This window comes from Pantherophis guttatus, chromosome 1 (genome assembly GCF_059756535.1).
Source record: "Pantherophis guttatus breed Tessera chromosome 1, ASM5975653v1, whole genome shotgun sequence".
Taxonomy (NCBI): domain Eukaryota; kingdom Metazoa; phylum Chordata; class Lepidosauria; order Squamata; family Colubridae; genus Pantherophis; species Pantherophis guttatus.
In genome coordinates this window covers 74,751,589-74,776,321 of record NC_142063.1, presented here as the reverse complement: position 1 = coordinate 74,776,321, position 24,733 = coordinate 74,751,589, and the positions used below count along the sequence as shown (strand labels likewise).

General features: G+C 37.8%; 1 long non-coding RNA gene across 1 annotated transcript; it reads right to left on the bottom strand.

Moving 5' to 3' along the window:
* Positions 1-15,702: 15,702 nt before the first annotated feature.
* Positions 15,703-23,484, bottom strand: LOC117665563 (uncharacterized). The gene is made up of 2 exons (XR_009621426.2): positions 23,446-23,484; positions 15,703-16,018 (listed from the first exon to the last, which is right to left on the bottom strand). It is a non-coding gene; the product is annotated as an uncharacterized LOC117665563 (long non-coding RNA).
* Positions 23,485-24,733: the final 1,249 nt, after the last annotated feature.

Below are 24,733 nucleotides of genomic sequence, written 5' to 3'. Positions count from 1 at the left end.
AAATGGATCAGTAGAAGCCAACATTTCTTTCCTTTGACAGCCTACATCTTCATCTCCTTGCTTGCAGAGAATAAATTCAGTAACCTTCCAGATGTTAGTGAACTACAAATTCCAGCAGCTCTTACTAAAGTAACCAGGGATGAAAAATATTGACAGTTGTAGGTTATCAACATCTAAAGTATCAGAGGTTGTTTCTCCCAGGAATACAGAAATTTTGTCCCATATAATCAGTCTTTCAGGCTAGAAATCTTTTATTCCCATCCATTGCACATGAAGGAAACCTACTAATAGCATCCATGATAGATAGAGCTGCCAAATCTGAGCTGTAAAAATCTAAATGATCACAAAATGCTGGCAAAGAGATAGAGAACTCTTTACTATCAGGTTTTTGTGCATATGCTAAATCACAGACCAAAATATGGAATAAGGTCATCATCTAAAGCAGTTATTTTGAATTTTTCATAAAACTCTACTGCCTAGCTAATATTTAGTAGTATTAGCTTTATTCTTGTCAAGGAATGAAAGTTTGTCTTGCAAAAGCTCATAGCGCAATGGCTATTGAATTGCAAGATTGATGTTAGCCTTGCAACATAATCCAGGTAGGAAGCATGGCCAAATGAACTCATTCTATTTATTGTAAAATTATATTAGCAGAATCTGAAAGTACATTTTTCCCTCATTGCTTTACAGCCAAAGAAACTAGTGGGGATCCACCCATTCCCCAGGCTGTGACTCTTCCTCTGTCTCCCAAGGTCATTCCCATATACCATTACAACAGGCAGATTATAAGTAATCGGTTTAAGATTGAAACTGTCAATTTACAACAGTTATTCTGATGTAAATTGTAGTGATTGTTTCTCAATGTTATACTCAACTTTGGATGAAAAAGCCAAATAATTTTATGTTTGTAATATGGATACGCTAAATTGAAACAAACATTGATAGGTTTTTCTTTTTCTTTTCTATTATCAATATTCTAAACTATTCTAAAGTGAAAGTTTTGAGTCTGTCAATAAAAAATTGAACAAGTCTGTGAACCTAATGACTGCATATTACAAGGAAAATCAGCCGAAGCCAAACTGCCTAAAAACACAATTTTGTGCTTTCCACTTAAATACCGTGAGGTATCAAGAATGCTGCAAGTATGATGGAATGGTTTCAGCCTAGAATATTGCACCACTCCAAAGTACCTGGAAGTAACTCTGGACTACAAACTTATCTTTAAGAACCACTGTTTTAATACCAAACAGAAAATATTTGTTAGGAACAACATTTTGAATAAAATAATGAGCACAGGATGGGGCCCCCAATTGCACACATAAAGAACTTCTGAATTAGCCCTATGTTGCTCTGTTGAATAATATGCCAGCTGTTTGGTACAGATGAAAAGAGGCAAAACAGGTGGATGTGGCCCTACATGAAACAGTGAGACTGGTCATGGGGTGTCTAAAAAACCGACCCCGATACAAAAGATGCATTACCTAATTGGTATCCCCCCACCAAAATTCTGCAGAAAAGTTGTTAAGATATTTAAAATGTAATACCTGGAGCAGTGAAGGATTGGACAATGAGTAAAAAGAGACAGTTATAGCTAATTGGGTGAAGAACACCAATTCCTTGCATGAGGGAATCTGAACTGTGATTGGTTGCTATGAGTGAAAAGGGGAAGTTTTCTTATTTCCATCTTTTTCCTCTGTGTGTCCTGTGTGCTCTTTGTAATTTACCTCATGTAATTTACCAACCCTGTGTTGATTTACCTAACCATCCTCCTGTTTGCCTATCTTATTTACTGTAAATATATATATTTATTTATTTAAAACTACAAATTCCTTTCAGCATCTCTGCATTGGCTGCACAATTCCCTCATAGGATATGGGCCCAGAAGTGCCCTGAAGAGCTAGTAGCAGGGGTGAAATCTAGCAGGTTCCGACAGGTTCTGGAAAACCGGTAGCAGAAAATTTCAGTAGTTCGGAGAACCAGAAAATACCACCTCTGGCTGGTCCCAGAGTGGGGTGGGAATGGAGATTTTGCAATATCCTTCCCCCAGGAGTGGGGAGGGAATGGGGATTTTGCAGTATCCTTCCCCTAGAGTGGGGTGGAAATGGAGATTTTGCAGTATCCTCCCCCTGCCACGCCCACCAGGCCACACCCACCAAGCCACATCACACCCACCAAACCACGCCCACAGAACCGGTAGTAAAAAAAATTGGATTTTACCACTGGCTAGTAGTATTTTTCTTAGGTAAAAGTTTCTTTGTGAGTCTGGGAGAGATTGAGGACTATTGGCCTGCAAAAATGGCACGATGCTGTTATAGGAATTGGAGAAGGATTTCCTGTGGCTTGTCTTAATGAGACAAATTATCTCTCATGGAACCTAAAAGATGGAAATTTTTTTCCCTGACAAAAGTGCTGCACAGAAAGAGTGGGTTAAAGTCACACCTACAGAAAGTTGCCTATTATACAGCCTTCAACCTCCAAGGTCAACATTGAGATTGAGGAACAGCTTCCTCAAAACTTCTGCCCCCTTTTACATGTGCTATATTTTTATGACCTACTTTATATCAATCTTATTTGCTCAGTATTGAATATATTGAATGTTATATTTTTATAATTAATGTAAAAGGTGCTTCTGATATGAATATTCTAAACTATCTAAATGATAGAATATTAATAATTTTCAAACAAAATATTTTACAAATATATGTTGAAATCAGACAAAATATTAAGATTTATAATAACATAATAAAAAGGAAAAAACGCTTGATTGTTACCTAGTTGATCCCAAATAGACTACTATAGTTACAGTGCTGCTTTATTTTCCATCTGAATATAAAATATTGCAATTAATTCATGTAAGATGTTCATACATAAAAACACATTTCCATTTTTCCCCACTCAGAATGTTTGATTTGATAGAGGACTACTGGAATTCTTTGTTACGACATATCAGTAGATTACTAATTTCTCTGAGCTTCACTGAAAGGTTAATAAAACTTGAGCTTTGCTTCATGGATCGTTAATTGTAATGGTGAAGGGGGACTGTGCGTTCCAATAATGCTATGAGTTATAATATTGGGAGTACACATTTCCAAAAGAATCATCCATAATGGGATAAAACTGAAAGCAATGGCAGCTTACTCTAATATTCTGCCAATAGATATTCAGAATAGGACAGTGACCACATGATACTGGGAGTACTGATAGAAAGTATCCAAAAGGCTACTTCCAGTTGAAAGAGCAGAAGACAATTATGAAAGGCACTGGTGTTTATGAGATGACTGAGTTAGAGAAATATTCAGCTGCTTAATACGGCCTGAGGCAAGAAGAAAATTTAATTACACACACACATACACACATATATATACTGGGTTGTTTCTAATTAAGAGGATCTCCAGAATGCCTACTGCAGACATGAGAACAACAAAGAGCTAAGCTGTTCCTATATAGAAGGAGGAACTCTAGTCAACAAACACCAAACCTGGTGCTGACTGAAGCTCAGCTCATGAACTACTTCTTGAAAAATTTCCCTCTTAAAAAAAGACAAAATCATCAGGACAACAAAATACCATCTCAGCATATTCCATATGAATATATAGGGATGGTAAGGAACAAATTCACTGAAATATATTTGATAAACAAAGTACCCAAAGAATTCTCAACTGAAATTCAAGAAACTATTAAATAGGAAGCAAATGAAAACAGTTCATATTGTAATAGCTGAAATGATATATTGAAATATTATTGTAAAATGACAAAATGCAAAAGAACCCAACAGTGCCAGAAAAAAACAAAACCCAAATAATTGTCAAATTCTATAGAAAAGCAAGAAGAGTCAAAGAGAGTCAAAGAGAAGAGCCTGGTGGCACAGCAGACTAATAGCCTGTTATTAACATTCAGCTGCCTGCAATTACTGCAAGTTCGAATCTTGCCAGGCTCAAGGTTGACTCAGCCTTCCATCCTTTCTAAGGTAGGTAAATTGAGGACCCAGTTTGTGGGGGCAATAAACTGACTTTGTATAAATATACAAAAGTATGAAGGCTATTGCTTAACGCATTGTAAGCTGCCCTGAGTCTCCGGAAAAGGGCAGCATATAAATCAATTTTTTTAAAAAAAAGATGTATAAGCAAAGAAACTGGGGACATTGATTGCGCTAAAGGGGCTATAGTACAGATCTATTTTAAAAGATGGATATGATAAAGGAATGCAGAGATCTAATGAAAAACAATAAAAAGAAGGGCATTCACAGAACACTTATAGAAATAAAAACACAAATAACTGACAGGAAATTAGAGTCTGACTGTTCAGAAATGGGCTCAAAATATTTCTAACAAAAAAAGCGGCAGGAATTGATGAAATACTAGCAATATTCAGATCTAAGCAAATTTGAGCATTTTTGTCAGTGAAGCATGTTGCAGCTATCTCATAGTGGCAGTCAGGCAGATCTTTGTACCTTACCATACAAAGGCCAGGTTAGCCTAAATATGGACGTTGGAATACAATCCACTGATACAATAAAAGCAGAGAATTTAAAATACTTCATTGCCCTTATTGGCTATGGAATAGACTTGAAAATAAGAATTACACAGTTTTGGTAAAATGTGTCTTGCCTGCTGATTAGTTGCAACAAGAGTAAAATCCTGCATGTTATCCCTTTTAGAATTTGCTTATTGTATATCTCCAGCTTTGGGCTACAGTTCAAACCAGAAACGGAGGGAATTTTCATGTGAACCTAATTCAATAGTTCCATTTATATCAATGACAATCATTTTTTGCAAGTATGTTACAAATGAAACCTGAGATATCATACTTTGCTGCATTCTATGCAGTACCATAATTCATATATCAGGACTAACCACCACACCTCGTGGGTTCATTTTGCAGCTTATCTACAGGCTTGGCAAACCGTGCATCGCAAACAAAAACAGGCCAATAGTCCTTCCTGTTGCAGTCCAGGATTAACATAAACTCCTACTATCTGGAATCTCCTTTCACAACCTTCCCAATAATTGGCAACCATTATCTAATTTTTATATCTTACCATATTGTACTTCTCAGCTAAGCACCTTTTATGCCAACATATTCTAATCTTCTGCCAAAGCAAAGTTACACAAAATTGTAAATGTAACCAGGACTTTAAATCCTCGTTTTGTACAGGTACTTTTAAGTAGGTGTCATATGACAGTTCCTGCAGTGCTTACTCATGGAGCTGACCACAATCAAATACCTTTAAAAAGTACCTCTTGACTGAAAAGAGAAGAAATGGTCTCAAAAGAACATTGAGCCCTAATAGCATTGTCTTTCATTTGCTTTTTCATTTTCATTTTGGTAGTTGTGTCTTCAGGCTTTGTATCCTGGATACCTGCAAGGAAAAAGCAAGGTTAATAAAGCTCAGAGCTATTTTAAAAAGGCCCCTTTTGTATTTAGCTGAAACTCAGAAATCAATATGATGGAAACTGTGATCAATCAAGACTTGTGGTTCAATGCTTCTGATGCTGCTAATGCATTAGCAGTGGCCTCCACTGAATGAGCAATCCATTGGCTTAAAATCTCCCCATCTTGTTCCATTCCAAGCTGCTGTATCTACGCAGTCTGGCCCACAGCATCCATCTAATTGTTATCTGTGCAGCAATAACGGATATATTTAAAGAATTTAGGCCCCACTCTTGTGCGCCAAAGGATACCCCAGAGCCGATAACAGGATAATAAAAATAAGAGAGTTGTACTTACATGGTTACTATTGTTATGTGCCACACCAATAGCCAATTCTGTCTGCTGATCTGATTGCCAAAATGCCTGCTTTCCTGGAGAATGCATCCATACATTCAAACATGCTGAGCCTGCAATTACACGCATGCGCACGCATGTGCACACACAGACACACACACACACTCATTCATTCAATCATATCCCTGTACAAGGTAGTTGTCTTGGCAAGATTTTTTTAGAAGTGGTTTGCCATTGCCTCCTTCCAAAGGCTGAGGGAAAGTGACTGGCGCAAAGTCACCTAACTGGCTTTATGCCCAAGGCAATACTAAACCCCATAGTTTATAGTTGAGTGCCTTAAATGTTATATATCTTCTATATAAAGATAATAAAAAACAGCATATTTCTTGGGAACAGGAGAAAATGGGAAACATATTTAAGCCGGAATAACTTCAGTTTGCTTTCTTGGGAATCAATTAAACTTGTACTTGAGTGTTTATTTTATTACTCAACTCAGCTCAGCTCTCATATATATTCATTTCCTCAGCATACCTGTTTTACTATAATTTATTGTGTAAATGCTTTATCTGCACAGGTATTCCCTTGAGGGGCTGAAGTTACTGTCGGCTTTAGCAAATCCAAGCAATAATGCTGCATCATATGCACAGTTACCAACTAGCAAATCACAATGACCTCCCTTTGTGTCTAATTTGCAGTGAAACATGAAAAGGACTGAAAAACTGATGATGCTTGGCTAATATCCATGGGCATACAGAGAGAGAGAAAAACATGAGCTGGACTGTTTTTAATTCTTGTTTAGCATGCACAACAAATGTTCTCTTCTCCTTCTGTAGATGCTGCAGCGCTTCATCAGTTATTCAGTACGCAGCACACCAGATTTGATACTGTACTTTAGAAAGCTCTCTCTCTCTCTCTCTCCCTCCCTCCCTCCCCCTCCCTCTCCTCTCCCTCTCCCTCTCCCTCTCCCTCTCAATGGGGATTGGTGATCTGCACTAATCTCAATGTCTTTTTGTCAAGAGAATAAATTACACCCCACATTTAGATACACATAAATGTACTGTATCTTGATGCTTCCTTTCCTATGTGTTCATCTTTTTCCTGATCATACAGAATCTTTGATGTAGCTCAAACAATACAGTGTGGATTTTGTTTTCGATGACCTAAAAAAAACTTGGGAAGTCAGAAACCAAGAAACAGATCCAACGACAGCTTTACTGTTCCTATTGATACGTTCCCATAGTGGCTTAAGGACATTTTTAAAGTGCTACTTTAAAATTCCAAAAGTAAGCTTAATTATATGTATTTTAAACCAGGGTGCTCTAGTTTCCCTAAGGATGATGTCACAGAATGAGTCAGAGGCATATGGCTGGAAGCCATTTCATTCAAAATGAGTTTTCTCACCATAGAAATAATGTCTGTATTTCTGCAGGTTCAGCAGTGAGTTTTCCATTGTTATGTTGGCAGGGATCTGGCTCACCCGCAAACTCACCAGAGGATGAGTAGAAATAACCTGAACATCATGGCTGTTGCTGCATGCCCCAGATAATTCTAATTAAAGCTCTTGCTGCTTCTCACATGCCTGGAATATATAAATGTTTGCTTATTTGGTGAAAAGAAAGCAGCACTCTATGCATGTGGTTTTATCATACAAATCATTTTACAGTATGCAATCCATAAACATTTCAGAAAGCTTCAAACTCATCCAAATATGTCAGGCTCCTTGATACCAGTGTGATTTAAGGAATTATTTCACCCAGTTCTTGGAAATGTCTTCATTATTCCATTGTTATTTCAATATGAATACAAGAGAAAGACATACTTATTATAGGGTTTTAAAACATGTCCTATCGTATATGGCTGTGGACTTGATCCCTTCAGGTATGGAGTAAGCTTTATGCTTTCCCAGTTCACAGGGAATACATTATTCTCTGTCATGATCTTGCACATTTTATTGATGTTGTATGGAGATATATAGACTATACATTCCTGATCACTTCACATCTATAATTCCAAAATTGGGAGGATGGATGGACAGAGTGGAGATAATATGGATAGAGAGGCTCTGTTCCTATAAGTTGCACATGAAACCTGAATCCAAAATTCTGGAAGGGCAATTTATTAAGCGTAATTTCCTCCACATGCCAATAAGGGGGGATGCTGTTGTAACAAAAGGTTGACCTAGTCTGTAACTTCTTGACCTTAGGAAAAACAAACGCGGTTCAGAAATTCTACTTCAAGGTATGGGTTCTCCAGGGATCAAAGATTTGCAGAGCTTGTGGTGGACAGCTACAACAAGGCAATTAAAGAAGGAGAAATTGGTAATAGATTCTGTTAGCAGAATTGAAATCTATGAGAATGCCAAACTTTATTTGGCTGCAAAGTAAAATCAGCAAAATCACCCAAGCAGAACAGCATTAAGCAGCCACCATAAGAGCAAAGTATTTAGTTACTTAAAGGATTATTTTAATATGAAACAAATCTACCATCTTAGAAAAATAAGAAGCTTAAGAAACAATGTGAAACAGACTAAATAATAAATACAGAGTTTAATTTTCTGTGGCTCTAACACTACTTCAGGAAAAGAGCACACTAAATGAAGTCTGCCATATTTTGGCAGAAAAACTGCAGACAGCCACTGGATGACAATATCTTTCAAAGAAATATTTTTTTCATAGACATTATTTTAAATGGTACTGTCAGATGTAAATGCCTTATTCCCTAATGTGTAAATAATGTATATATGGGATATCAGGGGTTAACTTATTCTTTGACTCTTAATGTATTCATAATTCACCACTCCCACTCTTGGCTCCAACCTTTGTATATATAAGGAGCCACCTTCACCATTTTCTTTGCTTCTATCTGTGAATATTCAGTGAATATAGAATGCCTATTATAATTAAAGAGAAATATATTTAAACCTCTAACTCTCATTATTATTATTGAGTCTGATCCTAAAAATATTGCAACAAACTGGTAGCAGAGGATGGTTAATTGACTCAATAAATACCTAAAAATGTCTAAGAAAGATAGGCCCAACACCAGGGCCTACAGCAAAGAAATAGAAACTGAACAAGAAATAATCAACGAATCCACAAACGCGATTTCGAGAGAATCCGAAGAATACACCACTGAAGAAGAAGAATTAATAAATGAAAATGATGGCCAGGAGGAAATCGAAATAGAAAATAACGAACTCAGGTCAGAGATACTGAAGTTATTAAAAAGCCAGAAGAATGATGAAAGCCTCATCGCGAACCTCCAAGAAATGCTGAAGAACAGCGGAGCAGCGAGAGAGAAAAACATCGCTAAAGAGAAACCCAAAGACCAAAAAACTGTGAGTGATATGACTACAGAGAAAGTCGTTATGAAAAAGAAAAAATGTGATCCCGCGCGAAATTTTGAATGGCAGCCATCTTGGTTTCAACAAGCCTCCAAAGTGAGCGAAGCAGAGCCAATCAAAATGCTCAGTTCAAAATTTCTGGCGCGAAAAACGTTATCAGACAACGAAAGTGAAAAGGAGGATTCAAACTCTTCGGAAGAGCCAGAATCAGAAAATGAAGACGACTTAACGAAATCCCAAGTAAAGTCAGCAATGAAGACGCTTTTTGCTGCATTTGGGCCAAAATTAAAAATTTCCAAAGCGCCAACGAAGAAGCAAGCGAACAAGCCGATACTTCAAGACCTGCACGCTCCCATCCTGACTTCGAGAACGACGACGCCCGAGCCCAGAGAGCCATGTCGATTCCGCCCTACACCGCAGACCGAAGCAAGTGCCAACGCACCCAAAAGAAAGAGAAGAACAGTCGCCGCCATCAGAACTCCTAAGACCGAGCCAGAGACCGACTCGTCTGAAGAGGAGCGGAGCGAGCGAGCTACAATGGAGAGAACCTTCCACGACGACGTCAAAGAAGAAATGAACAACGCGCATGTGCGAAACTACGTAGACGGTCCGGAAAGACTTGAACTGGCCAGAGAACCGCGCAGACTCGTTGCGAGCATCCCCATGCCGTTTTGCAATTTCCTACACTTGCGAGACCACGGACTACCTCAGGTTGTAAGTAATGGACAAAATAATGTGGGTAACTTACCCAGTGACTTCCCAAAACTTAGGGTTGATGGCATTAATTTACAAGAATGGTATCAACAGCTCCAGGTTGTCTTTATGAAAGAAAATTTACTATTTTTTATCACTAGTCCCCCAAGAAGACCTTGGACTTTAAAAATAGATTGTTTACACCATAAGGCATTTTTCTTAATAATATCTAGCGTGTCTCCTGCAATGTATCATAGCATCAAACCAAATCTAACTGTTTCAGAAATAATTCAATGCATGTTTAATTTGTTTCACAGCGATAGTGTAGCTACCACCACAAGAATGTCTAAGGACTTCTTTTCTTCCAGAGTAAAACCAGGGGTTTCCATAAGTGAGCATTTAATATCTTTAAACAAAATAAGAGCTGAGCTGCATTTGAGGGGGGAAGTGATTTCAGATCAAACAATGAAAAGTGTTATTATCAACTCACTTGATTCATCATGGGATAGTTTTATGTCACACTTAGACACCATCAATCTAGGATATTTATCAATAGAAAGTCTGTCTAACAAATTGATAGCAGAAGACAATTCAAGAAAAAATCGTTATAGCAATCACACAGAACACAAATCTTTTAGGAAGGTAGCTTTCCAAGAAAAATATAATGAAACTTTTAAATGCCACAATTGTGGGTCCAGGGAACACAATAGAAGAGATTGTCCCAAAATTTCAAAGGAAAGACATAGGTCAGAATATAGGAATAAATACAATTATAGACAGTCTTCCACAGATAGACATAAATATAGAAGCCCACCAAATTACAGAGAAAGTAGAGGGGGCAGAGAAAATTCAAAAGAGAGAAAATCTGGTTCACTGAATGGACTAAATAAACAAGACAGCACTAAAACGCAACAAAATGAGAACAATAATTGGCTTATTGATTCTGGGGCAACTAATCACACCACTAATAACAAAAATATATTGTCTTCATTTACAGAAGATAAGTTTGTAATAAAGGTAGCTAATCAAGAAAAAGTTCAAGTATTAGGCAGAGGGAATGTGACCTTGCCTGGTCTAGGAAAAATAGAGGGGGTATTGTTAATACCAGAAATACCTCATAACATACTAAGTGCCATAAAACTAAGCAGAGATTCTGACATCAATATAGTTTTCTCAAAGGGAAAAGCAACTTTAGAGAAGAATAAAACAAATGTAGGCACTGTGATGATTAAAGGAGGCCTACCCTATCTGATAACAAAAGAAAGATGGTTACATAACATTGATTCAAATATGGAAGATTGTATTGAGGCAGATGATGAAAATATTAGTAACAGTGACAATGATGAATGTAAAATATCTCATGATCACACAGATACACACAATGAGAAGAAACCAAAAATAGGTAAACCAATTCATGACGAGTGTGCTCATATCTTACATAGGAAGTTAGGACATGCAAGTTTTCCTGTAGTACAAAAAATGACTGAACACGCAGAAGGTGTCAAAATAAAAAATTGTGAAAATTATTTGGAATGCTCAGTATGTAAATCTACTAAATTAAAAACTAGTCCCAGGCCAAAAAAATCCACCAGATCAACTAACAAAATTTTTGACTTAGTACACATGGACTTAGTTGGCCCATTAACTCCATCAATCACTTATAGAAAACGTTACTTCCTAACAATAGTAGACGATTACAGTCGCTATGGTTTTGTTTACACATTAAAACACAAGGATGAAACCTTTCAAAAATTTAAGGAATTTTACAAACGCATAGAAACACAACATAATATCAGAATAAAACAAATTATGACAGATAGGGGATGTGAATTCATGTCTAAAGAATTCTCCCAATGGTTAAAGGATAGAGGAATGCTACATTACACGTCTAGTCCATTTTCTGCGTTCCAGAACGGGATTGCAGAGAGAAAGAATTCCACATTACAAACCATGATTAGGTGCACATTAGAGGATGCTGGTTTAGGCAAACAATTTTGGTCAGAAGCCCTACATTATTCAAATTACACTCAAAATAGAACCTGGTCCAGTATTGTGAATAAGACACCATATGAGGTGATGTATAATAGGAAACCAAAATTAGCACACATGCACATATTTGGGGTCACTGCAGACGTACACATACCCAAACAGTTGAGAAGAAAGGGAGAAAACGTATCCAGAAGACTAAGATTTATGGGATATGAAACTGGCACCAAAGGGTACAGATTCATTGATAATAATAATAAATTTATAGTTTCCAGAACAGCTGTGTTCCATGAACAGGCCAACTGGTCTAAATTACATCTTAATGAAATATTTCCAAATAAATGCAAAGATACCAAATCTCGTGAGGAAGGGACAATAGAAAATCAAAATGTCAACAAAAATAAAAACAAAACCAAAACATGGACAAATAGTCAACACAAAATAAAGACAGACACATTAACAAAAAAGGAAGCAAGATATTTGCATGACTACCATAGCAAACCAGAAAGAGCTATTAGGAACAACAGAAATCAAATACCAAATAAATACAGAGATTACATAATGCATATGGATGGTGAACAAATAACACCTAATACATATGAGGAAGTATTAAAACTACCTCGTGAAGAAAAGGAAAAATGGGAACTAGCTATGAAAAAAGAGATGGAAAGTTTGCAAGGATTAAATGTATTCACACCTGCGATTGCACCTAAAGATAAAACAATTATTGGTACCAGGTGGATTTATAAAATTAAGAACCTAGAAGGAGGCAATACCTTATACAAAGCTAGACTGGTTGCACAAGGTTATGCACAAAAATATCCGGAGGACTATACTGACACATACTCCCCCACTGTAAGAACAGAGAGTGTTAAAACAGCTCTAGTAGTAGCATCCGCACTCAATCTTGATGTATTTCAATATGACATACAAACTGCGTACCTACACGCAAAACTAGATAAGGAAATATATGTAAGAGCACCTCACAGTCAATACACTAATAAAAATGAAATTTGGCTATTGAACAAGAGTTTATACGGATTAAAGCAATCTGGCAAAAGATGGTACGATTGCTTGGTAAAAGTACTTAAGACCATGGATTTCAACGCTACCACTGCTGATAACTGTTTCTTTGTCAAAAAGAGTGATGATCACATTGAATTTGTATTGATTTATGTAGATGATATTTTATATATAGGAAAACACAAAGAGAGAAGAGAAATCTTTGTAAACAAGTTAAATGAACATTTCTCGTTGAAATCTCTAGGTAAAGTAAACAAATACCTTGGTGTACAAATTAACAAAACTAGAAGGGGATTCAAACTTACTCAGAAAGATAAGATTATTGAACTTCTAAACAAATGCAATTTAAACAATGCCAAACCCTGTGACACTCCTATGCAAACTGATTTCCTTAGAAATACTGATGAATCTTCCCCTGAATTCAAGGATAATACATTTTATAGATCAGTCATAGGTTCACTTCTTTATATATCTAATTGGACCAGGCCAGATATTGCATTACCACTCAATTTATTATCAAGGCACGTTAGCAAACCAACAATGTATCACTGGGAAGCTGTCAAAAGAATTTTAAGATATCTGAAAAGTACATTAGACTTTTGCCTAGTATTAGAACCTAGTGATAATAAAGAACCAAGACTTACATGTTACGCAGATGCGGATTGGGCTGGAGATATATCATGCAGAAAAAGTACTTCTGGTTATATTTTTCTGTTAAATGACTGTCCAGTTTACTGGTACACTGGTAAACAAGAACTGGTAGCCACTTCAACCACAGAAGCGGAGTATGTTTGTTTATCCAAAGCTGCAAATAACCTTGTATGGTTTAATGATTTAATTTCAGATGTTTGGAAAAAACCTGCTTTGCCTTTTGTTATGCATGAAGACAATAAAGCGGCCATTGAAATATCTAGATCCGATGCCATTGGACAAAGATCCAGGCATATAGATATAAAATTTAAGCATGTGAGACAATTGTCTCAAGATGGATTTATCAAAGCAGTGCATTGTGATACCTCTGAACAATTAGCCGACATATTGACGAAGCCTTTACCTTCTAAACAGCACAAATACTTAACCTCCAAATTGTATGTCTTATATTGTCCTGAATCTGAATGTAATTGGTGTTGTATAGCGAACCGGCATTTAGAGGGGGATTTGTCAGATGTAAATGCCTTATTCCCTAATGTGTAAATAATGTATATATGGGATATCAGGGGTTAACTTATTCTTTGACTCTTAATGTATTCATAATTCACCACTCCCACTCTTGGCTCCAACCTTTGTATATATAAGGAGCCACCTTCACCATTTTCTTTGCTTCTATCTGTGAATATTCAGTGAATATAGAATGCCTATTATAATTAAAGAGAAATATATTTAAACCTCTAACTCTCATTATTATTATTGAGTCTGATCCTAAAAATATTGCAACAGGTACTTTATCATAATATGATTTTATTATGTTACTTTGAAAGTGCAAGTTGTAAGATAGACTATACACATTTTAAAAATGTCTAACTATAGGGATTTCATAGAATCATAACCCTGCTTACTGAAGATTCAATACACCATCCCTGTTAGATGACTATCTAGTTTCTCTTTGAAAACCTCCAATAAAGGGGAAAAGTACACCATACAATAACCTATGCTCTGGAGCAAGTAAGAATAAGTCCTAACCTCTACAACATGGGTGTCAAACTTGAGGCCTGGGGGCTGGATGCATCACGTGCTGCCCCCCCCAAACCGGTTTAGCGAAGGAAGAAAAAGTCCCGATATGTCAAGTGATGCTGCCATGTTGACGCGAGTTTGACACCGTCTGCTCTACAATGTGGTAGGCTTTGGATATTTAAATATAGTTGTCATGTCCCCACTCAGCTCTCTCCTCTGCTATCCAAACACACCAAGATCTTTTAACCAATGCTCTTAGGACTTGGTTTTCAGTTCTTTCACCATCTTGGTAGCCCTTCTCTAGACTTATCAATATCCTTTTTTTAAGTGGGGTATTCAGAATTGAACACAATACTCCAAAGCAGACTAAAGAGAGATAATTACTTCCCGCAATCTGGACTTTATGGCCCTCTTCAAGATGTTAGTGGCATTCTTTGTAGCTGTGTTACACTGCTGGGCCATGTTGAACTTGCAATCCACTAGTACACCTGAGTTCTTCTCACAAGTCCTGTTCTTAAGCCAAATTTTCTCATTCTCCACATTTGTTTTTCTTAGTTCCTACATGCATAACTTAATGTTAACTTAACTGTTCTAGCCTGTCTAAATATTTTTGAATTTTTCCCTCCTCTCCCAAATATTATCCATTCCTCCTAGTATTGTCTACAGATTTGGTAAGCATTCCTTCAAGTCAGTATGGTGAACCTATGGCACGCCAGAGGTGGCATGCAGCACCCTCTATGGGCACACGTGCCGTCACCCCAGATCAGCTTTGCCACTCATGTGCATGTGCCTCCCACCAGCCAGCTGGTCTTCGGGTCTCTGCCGCACATTCACGAGGGCAGAGCACATGTGGGGGTTGCACATATACACGGGGCAGGCCACATGTGCGCGGTCGCACATGAAGGGGTCTGTGCATGCATGCACAGGGGCAGGACCACATGCGGGGGCCACACACACATTGCATTTTGGGGGTTCGGGAGCTTTGGGCACTCGGTCCGGAAAAGGTTAGCCATCACTGCATCAAGTCCTTTGTCCATATCATCTATTAAAATATTGAAAAGCACTAGGCTTTGTTCTTCCTTTAGACTAATCTGAACCATATTTCTTGTTTTGCTTTCTCCAGTCAGACATGGAGAAATCCCAAGGTCCTTTTGTGATCATTATTATTATATACAAATGTTTGCACGGGCTAGAGAGACAGAAACATCAGTGATAAACTATCATATTACCATATCTATATTAGCAAATTATACAAACAGCTGTTTCAAGGATATAGACGGCATTTCTTCAAGGCCATTTATTCATCTGCAATGTGTTCATAGTTGAGGAGTTGATTTATTTATTCATACTCCTGTGTCTTGGTGCCATAAATATATTGCTGCAACTGGATTAATTGTAGCAGCCACAGAGTCCTAAGGAAAAAAAGCAGGTACACCAACTTTGCCAAGGTGGATTATGAAGAGGCCGCACATGCTGAGATCAGATTGATGAGAAAATATTGCTCATCTGGTTTCGACAGAGCAAGGCAGGATTCCTTGCCATGCTTTAGCCAACTAGCCAGTTGAATAAAGAGTTGGTCTGCTGAGAGAAAATGAAAGATATCTTGCATAAGTCACTTGCTGAAGATGGGTAGCTATAGAAATTAAATGAAATCAATTACATAAAAATAAAGAAGCCAACCATGCATAGATGAAATATCTATTTCATCAGCTCCATGACCTGGGCTGGAGTCCCTGTGATCTCATTCTTTCATCTTATCCTTTATATTTCTTGAATCAAGGAATGCCATATTCCATAAATACAGGATATGATCCCATGTCCTATATCCCATGTTAGTATGTCTAACTTCATACCAGGCATGTCAATAAATCTCTTTTCCAGAAAGTCAACCCTTTCATTTGGTAGTGAGCTAATACTTGAAAATTTATAGAGGTGTAAATCGATTAGATCACTTGCTTTATTGCAAACAAGAAAAAAAAATGCTATACACAGAGTTCTCTCTACTGCAGAACATCTTTGTATATCAGAGACAGAGTTATATCCTAGGCTTTTGCTTCTGTTGTTTCCTGTCAATGGACTTTTGGGCATTCTTTTTTCAAAACTGAGTGATAGACATACTTCTTCCATATTTACCTAATGTTCTTTCTGGGCTGAACCATCGTGTTGACTTGTGCATTTAAGCTACTTCCTTTCTTATTTTATCCTTCCTCTCTCTCTGTCTCTGTCTCTGTTTCTCTCTCTCTCTCTCTCTCTTTGAAATCCACACAACTTAAAATTGCCAAGAACGAGAAACACTGCTTTGTTTGAAACAATTCTCCATGACCAGACAGTGTGTTGCTGTGGCTTCTCATTTCTCATTTCTCCTGACTCCTTGCCCTGCAAAATGTCTTATGACCCCTGGCCTAGGTATTATGGATGTTTTAGCTCCAGACTATCAGATTGAAATGAACCTGTTTTTCTCGCTTCCACTTATGCACCAGCTACAAATTACAAATTCTTTCTCTGCAGATCTTTCTCTAATTTACAGTCACTCAGTTCTGGCAGTACCTGCTAAATGATCTACAACCAAGTTAAAAAAAACCATTAGAAACATACTAATTACCTCCTGCTTTTTCATAATACCGAGTAGCCTCCTGTTTTCTCCAGGATAAACTTCACTCAGCACCTCCTCAAGCAACAATTGGATTATGTCAAAGCCCAGAATCCTACAGTGTTTCATCTACAGCTTCCAATCCTTGTTTTTCTACTGGTCCCTCCTGGTGCAGGACAGGCAGACTGGGATATGTGATTTATTGGAAGATCTATCCAGACACAGATTGATCAAAAGATGCCTACCCCTTGCTTCCTTCAACAATTCAATTTCATTTATAATATCCTCACAAGCCATAACCCTTGACTTGAGTGAAGCTAAGAGAGGTAGAGAGAGTTAAAAGGAAGAGTGGTGGTCAATCAACAAAGAAACAAAAATAGGAGGATAGGCACAGTGCTAGCCACAACTGGAGAGAGGGAAAGGAAGATGCATCTGATTAAAGTCCACACACCTTAAAGTTGCCAAGGTTGCCAGAAACACTGCAACAAAGATACAGACTCTGAAATATACATTCATATAGCCAGAGTTCCTAGCTTTGCTTAATTAGAGCCATTAACATCCCCTGCTCCGAAGAAGTTTCAGCTCCTCAATGATCTTAAATAGGCAGCATGATTTAAGCCTTGGCATTCAGGCAAGGTCAGGCTCTGACTCTTTGCTATGAATTAGTAGTCCCTAGTGCCAAGTGGTTGATATCCTCTTGCCTTCTAAATTGCAGAATTTTTATGCTAGTTTCCCTTTTTCAGCCTTGGAATAAGAGAATTCCATAAGAGGAAAGGAACTGGGAGGACTGGAAAAGATTTGGCAGCCAGCACAGATGATTAGTGGCCTGAAATGATGACTGAGTAAAGGCATAAACTAAGTCATTTTAAGTCAGTTGTAAGTTAAAGATCAGGCTGACTTTTCTACTGATAATTTATAAAGCAACGAAGCTAAGGTAGAATTTATTTTCTCAATAGCTCCATCTGACTTGTGATGTAAGAATAAGTGGAGTTTCACATCAAAGAGCTGAAAAAGTGCTCTCCAAAAATGCCATGAATTATGGGCCTGTCAGAGGGTGGGAATGAGGGACAAATACTACAGAGAGAGACAGGAGAAGGAGGGAGAGAGAGGGAGAGAGAGACAGGATTTTTGAATATTTCTTGGATTTTATCTTTTGTTTGCTGCCCAGTATTTAATTGGATAGATGAACAGTCACACTGACTTGTTTATTAAATAAACAACTAAATGAAACCTGATTTGTTCTCCAGGCCTAATATAGGCAAGTTTCTTGAAATGATATACATGCATACTATATATCCATGCTTAGTGGACTGTGAAATGTGTAAATCCATACCTGAATTTGCTACCTAGAGCTCCTAAAGTAAAATTAAGAGAGTCTTATATACATTTTGAAAGCAATGTTCCTTTTTATATGAACTGCATTAGACAGCAGGAGTGGTGGCTCCAATTCTGAAGGAATAGGCAAGTCAGATTATCAGGATTTCAATGGCCTTGTCAGCTAGCATATGCAGAAGATAGGCCTTGACTCCTTCAGTTTGCTTCCGCCTAATCCCACCTCCCCTAGAGTTACTTGGCCCCTTTTTCCACATCCAATTAGGATAATTTCTGGGTGACCCAACAATATATACCCTGTTTCCCCCAAAATAAGACATTCCCTGATAATAAGTCCAATCAGGCTTTTGAGCGCATGGCAATAAGGCCAAGCGCTTATTTCAGGGTTTAAAAAAAATATAAGACAGGGTCTTATTTTTGGGGAAACACGGTATGAGAGATACCCCAACACCCTATTACCTCTAATGGCTCTTGTCTTAGTTCTATCCAGAGAACCTATGCTAGTAACTGAGATACAGTGTAGCCTTACTAAATAATTTACTGATTGATTTCTGCTGCCACCATTGCTCAAGAAAACAATCCAAATTCTGTTTTATTCATTATGCCTATTTTGTTAAATAGTGGAAAAATGTATTTGTTTCGAAAGATTTATGCTATTTGCAACAGCTTTTAACGTATGACAAAGTTTATTTACTTAAAACATTTACATAGCCACCTATCTTATAACAAATTCTGGGCAGTTCCCAATCATAAATTAAAACATTAAAACCATATTAAATCTAAAAAACAAACATATTAAAAACAAAAACTCACACTAAGTCAAACTTCCTACATGCAATCACCTCATCTTATCTTCCCCCAGGGCTTGGGGGGAAAGCCAAGTCTTCAATGCTTTTATGGAAAGCTAGAAGGGTGGAGGTCTGCTGAACTTCAGAGGAAGCGTGTTCCATAGGGCAGGGCCTGCCACAGAAACAACATGCTTCCAGCTCCCATAAGATGGCAATATTTAAGGGACTGAACTAGGAGCATGCCCACATTTTCTGACCTGGTAGGAGGAACAGATGTCCTTAGGGAAAGGCTGTGCCGCAAGTTACTGAAGTTATTTTAATTCCTGTCCTTTTGGAAATCTAGCACAATTGTTTTCCTCTTCAGTTTAGTTTCCCTTTAATGAAAACCTGGCAGTTAACTGCATTTTTTGTTTATTTTTGGAAATTCTCAGGAGTTCCCTGAGAACATTGCTATGGCTTGATGGACTGCATCGTTTTTAAAAAGCTATTGATTTATTCTTTTAAAATTCTGGGTCAGCCTTCTTGCCACAGGTCAGCTACAATTGGATATATATGGTTTCTCTGTCTCTCAGCTAAAAAGTTCAGGCTGTTTGGGAATGAAAAAGATGTCAACTTTCTATATTGGTTAGTTCTTTAAAATACATGGATTCCCCAGTGCTTCATATCACATAAAAGGACCCTGCTAAAGTTGCAATGAATGGCAACTTTATATATATGTATGTATGTATGTATGTATGTATGTATGTATGTATGTATACATAACTTTATGTATGTATGTATGTATGTATATGTATATGTATATGTATATGTATATGTATATGTATATGTATATAGGTCTTTGGTTATTCGGGTTTTCTCCCGCGTAAAATTGGAAGTGTCTTGGCAACGTTTCGACGAAGTCTCATTCGTCATCTTCAGGCTGGTGTTTTCGGCTTCATGCTTCTAGGAGCAATATATATATATAAATACTTTTTTAGTCAGGGTTTTTTCCTATGTAACTCAAGATGTTTATGTAGCCATAGTGGGGTGATATCTCAAATCACCACTTTCAGGCTTTATCAGACATTTTGTGTTGTCTGTTCTGAGACTTATGGGAGACTGGGTTAGTACTATTTCTGTCTTATGAGACTTCTTCAGCCAGCCACACCCATATTTTATGACTCCTCCCTGTAAAGGTCAAATATTTATTTTTATTTTGTTCTTTTTAATTCATAGGTTCAAATGTAAAATACTTTTTTAGTCAGGGTTTTTTCCTATGTAACTCTTCCTATGTAAAAAAGTATTATACATTTGAACCTATGAATTAAAAAGAACAAAATAAAAATAAATATTTGATCTTTACAGGGAGGAGTCATAAAATATGGGTGTGGCTGGCTGAAGAAGTCTCATAAGACAGAAATAGTACTAACCCAGTCTCCCATAAGTCTCAGAACAGACAACACAAAATGTCTGATAAAGCCTGAAAGTGGTGATTTGAGATATCACCCCACTATGGCTACATAAACACCTTGAGTTACATAGGAAAAAAACCCTGACTAAAAAAGTATTATACATTTGAACCTATGAATTAAAAAGAAATATATATATATATATATATATATATATATATATATATATATATATATATATATATATATATATATATCTTATATTGTACATATTATATGTTATATATAGTTATGTTAGATTTAACATACACTACTTATTATACATTAAAGGAATTGCTTTCAAAAATATGTATTGCATGCATGTTCTTTTTAAAAAAAGTCATTGATAAATACAAGAAAATTTATTTTAAGATGGGAAAAACTAAGGAGACTGATTTATCCATCACACACTCATAGAATGAAAGGGTTGGAAGCATCCGTGGGAATCATCTAGACTGCAATACAATTGCTACAGGATCACTAACAGACTCTGTTCAAACATCTCCAGCAAAAGAGAATCTACCATCTCCCAGGGCATATCTGGTCCATTGTTGAATTGCTCTTACTATTAAAGTTTGTTTGTTTGTTTGTTTGTTTGTTTGTTTGTTTCTGATGTCCAACCCAAATCTGCTTCTTTAATTTCAAATGCATTGCTTCTTATAGAGCAATTCTGAACAATTCATTTTATATGAGAGATATTGGAATTCAGTTATTATGTCTCATATCAATCTTCTGTTCTCTAAGTTAAATGCACCCAACACCAACACCTCCAACCATTCTTCATAAGTATTTTTCTCCATACCCCTTATGGTCTTGTTTGTTGTCCTCTGGAAATATTCTAATTTGTTCATTCAGCCCCCTCCTCCAGGATTAAGTCCCGAACGAGGGGAGCCTTGTTAACAACAGACTGGGCATTAAACAGCAGCAGCCTGTGGCCAGGGCCCTGACATCCCAAGTCACCGGGTATACGAGGTGAGCCCGGTGAACCAAAACCAAACGGGCCAGAACAAGTAATCGCTTTGAGGCAGTGAATCCTAGTTCCCTGAGAGCGGCCTGCACCTTGGCTCCCGCCATATCTACCTATAAGAGTTAACTCTTTCAACCAAGTTGATATGGATTTAGTAGAAAGTCTTTTTTCAAAGAGATCATCACACCCGCATGTTTACCACCAGCAGCAGCAGCTACGTCTCCATCTTTGCAATACAGTCATATTTGGAAAAAAGACAATTTCCCAGAATGTCTTGAAAGAGCATTGCTTCAAGACATTTTGGAAAATTCACATGGCTGTGATTCAGGTATTTGGCCCTCATTGCTATGTCTTTATCTTTTTTCTATGAAGGCTCAGATCAAGAATCAGCAATAATCTCTGCCAGGCACTTGATGCCAACCATGTGTTGGGCCCGGACTTGTTTGCAAAAGAATCCAATAAAACAAGACGTCACAGTGCTTGGAACTGTGATAAACAAGCGGCCTGAGAAGTAAGAAATACTGTGCTGATGACATTTTCTCATTCTGCTCCTTTCTTCCAAATGAAATTTTCACTACATGTTCTTTCTTCAGCACTGCGTAATATTGACCAGTCTGTTACTTTCCTCTTCCAGGATTTACCAACCCACAAACTAAACTTAGTTGTTTTAATTTAATACTGTATAGTGCTGTTCTCTCTTATCCTAGGAAATCCATAATAATTCCACTAAATTATTTTTATAGTTACAGGTTGCAAAAGGCAATTCTCTGTTGTTACTAATCAAGAGGGTTTTTTAAACTAATCACAGCTGCTACTTAATGTTTTCCTAATTATGGAAAAGGTTAATCCATCTTTCAAAGCAAAAAAGGGCGCCCAAGTGATTGCAAGAAGCTGAGGCAATCATCTGGTATGAAAATGAACCCTTTAACTCAGTGGTCCCCAACCTTTGCAACTTGATGGTCCAGCCCAGTGGGAGGGCATGTGAATGGAAAGTGCATGCGCACACACACAACTCCATTTGTGTGAGCAGCATACAAGCCTTCCACTTGCATGAATGGAGCTTTGCGCATGAGTGGAGTGTGCTTGCATTCACATGCGAAGCTCCACTTGTATGAACAGAGACCGCTTGAGTGCAGGTCACTTGTGTTCATGTGCGAAGCTCCATTTGCATGAATAGAGCTTTGTGTGCTAGCAAAGTGCCCTCCGCTTGCGTGAGAGGAGCTTTGCGCACGTGCGTGTGCTTGCCCGCTGCTCATGCTAGTGGAGCTTCAAACACATGTACATGCTTGGTCGCTGCTCACGCTAGTGGAGCTTCACACATTCATGTTTGCCTATTTCGCCCATGGCCCAGTTTCAAGTGGGCCACAGCCCAGTAGTGGGCCACAGCCCAGGGGTTGGAAAGTCTTGCTTTAACTGAGTCATGAAATGATACCAAACATTATTTTCCAAGTCCGAGGAAATTGGTTATTTATTTATTTATTTTAGTAGGTACCATAGCTATATGTACTATCTGTCCTATCAGATGTTATTTTCTGGATTTTGTCTTCACAGTGGCCATTGCTCTGCATAGTATAAAACTATTGTTTGGTTTTTCAATCTTTTAAAAATTGCTTTCTTCCACACAAGGCAGGGGTGAAATGCTCACGGTTCGGACCGGCTCGGGCAAGTAGGTAGTGATGGCGGCGGGCAGTTTGGAGAACCGGTAGCAAAAAACCCTGCCCCCGCCCCCCATGCCCAGCTGAGCCCCGCGATCATCAGAGCCTTTTTTTCCTTTTAAATGGCTCTGACCAGCCGATCCCAGCTAAGTTGTTTGCTAATCAGTCAACTCAGCTTGGATCGCCAGAGCCATGTAAAAGAAAAAAAGTTTCTTCCCCCCTCCCCCCAGCCTCCAGCTTGCTTACCTTAGCCGCTGGTCGCAACGCTGTAATACCTGCAATCCATTATGCAATGCAAGCAACTGAATCTCCCTGCCTGCAATCAAGCTCATCAGTGAGCAGCTCTTTCTGCCTGCCTACCTTCCTGCCTAGACTTGTGGACTTCAACTCCCAGCAAAGCTGGCTGAGGAATCCTGGGAGTTGAAGTCCACAAGTCTTAAAGTTGCCAAGGTTGGAGACTCTGTTCTATTGGGTAAATTTTTTTCCCCTTTGGGAGCTTTAAAAAAATAGTTAATTGGGGTTTTTCTTAGTTATTCTTTTTTTAGACCTAGCCATTTAAAGTTTAGGAAGTTTTAAATTTAGCTGCTTTTATATAAAAATAAAAATAAATAAAAATAAAATAATATTTGTGCAGCTTTCTGAGATTTAGTGTGTTTCTGCAGTGTTTCACTCTAACTACACAAACACACAAAATCTCACAAAGCTGTATGTGGAATTTTGTGTGTGTAAAGTGTGAAAGTTGGTTTTTTGGGCTTTTTGTGGCTCTGTGAGGTTCCTGCTTGTTGCAGGGGCCATTTTGGGTCTAGCACAGCTGCTTTTACATTGTGGGTGAGCCAGTTGTGTTGTGTTGTGTTTTGTAGGTTAAAAAAGGGCAAAGAAGTGACATTGACTTGACCACGCCCACCCAGTCACCTTATCACCAAGCCACGCCCACTAATTAAGCCACGCCCACAGAACCGGTAGCAAAAAATTTTAGATTTCACCCCGCCACAAGGTAATTGTCAAGTTTTCTATTGGATTATTTAGATTAAAATTCTGTACTGGGTATGCATACAATAAGTTAAAGAATCAGTAGAACCAATAATCTTCATTTAGCAAACAAAATCGGGATCAGCAATTCGGTCATTAAATGAAGTGGCTGCCAGGTGAAATTGCGAGTGGGCTTATGATCTTACTTCAGCTTTCCTTTCCTTTACAGATCTGTGAAGATTGTGAATGCTAGAAACCGGTTGTAAAGTTACTTTTTCATCAGTATTGTCACTGAAAATGGTTTCTAAATGAGGTGTTTCACAGTTTTCTAAACAAGTAATAGTAGTGAAGGAAACTCCAGAAAAGAAGGATACAAGGAGTGCCACTGCCATGACAGCTACCCTTAAATCTGAAATTCTAGCAACAATATACACCAAAATGGCAGAGCTAAAATGGAACACGTTTGTGGATAAAGCATAGATGAGGGGCTCAGTTACATGTTGGGATGGTAACTCTCAGAATTCCTAGTAATGCAGCTCAGTTTACGGGAAATAGTGGGAGCCCT